The following is a 3,051-nucleotide window of genomic DNA, read 5'->3' as shown; positions in this document are numbered from 1 at the left end:
TTCACAATTTGCCACAGAGCTGTGTCAACATTCATGCTATCATGAAACAGGCTCCAGAATGCCTGATCACCTTAATATTTCACAGCATATTCAGGTGGCCGACTACACTAAAGACATCGTGCTAATCAGACCTGCTAAGCAGGGAGCCCCAAGCAATCCTGATGCCCTTGGCACATGAATATGAGAAGGAGAGAGAAAAAGTCTAAATTTGACATGCATGCCACATCAGTGTAGGTTTTAGGGTTAAAATTTAGAACATGATGAGACATTCTAATAAGGTAGAGAATAATTACAGTGCCTTATTCCTCCACCATTAAAACAGTGGCACACCACTCATTGGGCTTTTCTTTCCCTACATTTAGGAGACAATATATACTACATTTGGAAATACTTCTCTAATGCATTGTCTAATGAAGACTCAAAAAACCGCCAGCTTTGAAAAGAGAATACAATAAAAGAGGACTCTGCCACAGGCCTAGGCTTTGGTTAATCTATCTTGCCCCCAGGGCAATATGAACTATTAAATCCAGTGGTGGTGGAGATAGCCACTGAACTAAATATAAATATTCTGTTCCTGGGAAGCCCCAAAGGAGAGTTCTGGATTCTGGAGAAATGCCATGCTTTCTGTAGCTGAAAATGACTCATCATTGGAAAAGCAGCTGCTAGCTTGATACTAACTCTAGTAGATACTAAATGCCTGACCATGGGAGATAAGTGACTGTGTAATTAGAATTGTCTATCAGAAGCTTGGTGTTGTCAGAACAATCAAACCTTAAGGTCAGGGCAATGCAGTAACAATCTGTTGTTCTATGAAAATGATATATGTGGACCTGAACAGATCCAGAGGGCACACTAAACGCTTCACAAAAGGTGGCAACGAATCCCATTATACTTATCTTTGATGCAACATTGCCTGTCTCAGAGCTTACATCTATGTCCTGTTAACAAATGACTGTGTGATCTGCAGAGGAAAAAGGGAGAGCTTTATTTATGTTTTAAATATATATATCTTCAGATCAGGGAGGCACAGCCTTCAGTATGAGTAAAAGTGTGCTCTCCAAAGAACAAAGGAAAGGTTTGGTTTAAGAAAGGAAAATTCTGGTCCAGGTTCCCAATCAGATTCTTTTAAGCAAACAAAAGAGTCAAGCTTGTTCAATTCTGATTGATCACAACAGCTGAACCATAATTGGATGACTTCCCAAGTTCAAAACCACAAGTCTCTGTCAGATGGACGTTTTTCCCAAATGGCCATTCAGCGGGTGTCCCTGACTTCAGCTCTTTGCTGCAGTCATAGGAACTGTTCTGGCTCAAGGGCTTAAAGCAGAAGGTTGATCAAGAGCTGCCTTTTCTAGGAACAAAGAGGACATAATCACTTTTTCTCACCCTACCATATAGCTGCTTGGTTCTGTTATCTAAATTTAAGTATCTCTATTAGCCACAAGGAGTTCATCTTGTCTGAAGAGCATGTGGTCTTACTGACAGTTTCATTTCTCATTTCTCTCTTCTGGTCCAAACCTGCAATAGGCAGCATTAATTACGAATTTATGATGTTGCATTTTGTTCCATGTCATTATCAGGACTGGTGTGGCTACTTTCCCTGGGTCCATCTAATCCCTTAGTGGGACTTATGTGGCTGATATTTACACCCACTTTTTAACAACCTGGGCTAGACAAGGTAGAAAAGGTGAGAAGGTACCTGTTAAATGTCTAAGAGCTTTTCTTGCTGGAGGTTTGTGGAGGCATCAGAAACTGTACAAAACCCGCAGGTGTTGAGCTATCATAATTTGGGTTGGGGACTGGCTAAGGCATCTGGCTAAACAAACAAGAATCAATTTTAAATAGACCTGAATACTTAGACTCAACATAAATAAAACCATTAAAACTGAAGGGGAATAAAGACAGAAGCCAATACTGGAGGAGCATGAGTGTGGGGAGAAAAAGTGCAATCAGAATGAGTATTTATAGCTTTGCACTGCCTAGAATTGTCTACATATGGGAATACATGAGGGCTACTCTAGCATGACACAGAGCATCTAGAATATAAAGGATCCCTAAAGCTATGACAACCAATGCAATAATAAGGTAAATATGAGAGCTGAGCATGCACATTAATCTTACACCTAAAAAAAAGAGGTATTTTTACAGGTCTGGTCTGATGTGTCGGCTGTCAGCTACAGGTGCCATCTACTTCTTGGCCGGGAGACAAGACTTTGATCAACTCGAGTTTGGTGTAAGACACTGGTGTTGATGTCCAAAATTCATTAAGTGTTGATGCTTTCTTTCAGTGGAATATATGTATCCAAGAGTCAACACCCTGTAACTTGGCAGTGTGAGGGTTGGTTAACAGTACCTGGAAAGGATTCTTCCAATAGGGTCTGAGGAAGTCTTTTAGTTAATGTGTTAACCAGTATACAAAATCACTTGGCTAGTCATGATTCAATAATATGAACTTGCCAGTTTATACAAGACAGTTGGATTCAAACTTTTTCCCTGACAAGGTACATGTGCATAACGTGCAGGTTTGTTGCATATGTATACTTGTGCCATGTTGGTGTGCTGCACCCATCAACTCGTCAGCACCCATCAACTCGTCATTTACATCAGGTATAACTCCCAATGCAATCCCTCCCCCTACCCCCTCCCCATGATAGGCCCCGGTGTGTGATATTCCCCTTCCCGAGTCCAAGTAATCTCATTGTTCAGTTCCCACCTATGAGTGAGAACATGCAGTGCCTGGTTTTCTGTTCTTGCGATAGTTTGCTGAGAATGATGGTTTCCAGCTGCATCCATGTCCCTATAAAGGACACAAACTCATCCTTTTTTGTGGTTGCATAGTATTCCATGGTGTATATGTGCCACATTTTCTTAATCCAGTCTGTCACTGATGGACATTTGGGTTGATTCCAAGTCTTTGCTATTGTGAATAGTGCCACAATAAACATATGTGGCATGTATCTTTATAGCAGCATGATTTATAATCTTTTGGGTATATACCCAGTAATGGGATGGCTGGGTCATATGGTACTTCTAGTTCTAGATCCTTGAGGAATT

The sequence above is a fragment of the Rhinopithecus bieti genome, unplaced genomic scaffold (genome assembly GCF_001698545.2).
Source record: "Rhinopithecus bieti isolate Rb0 unplaced genomic scaffold, ASM169854v2 scaffold_20982, whole genome shotgun sequence".
Lineage (NCBI taxonomy): Eukaryota > Metazoa > Chordata > Mammalia > Primates > Cercopithecidae > Rhinopithecus > Rhinopithecus bieti.
Note: the sequence above shows the minus strand (reverse complement) of the source record.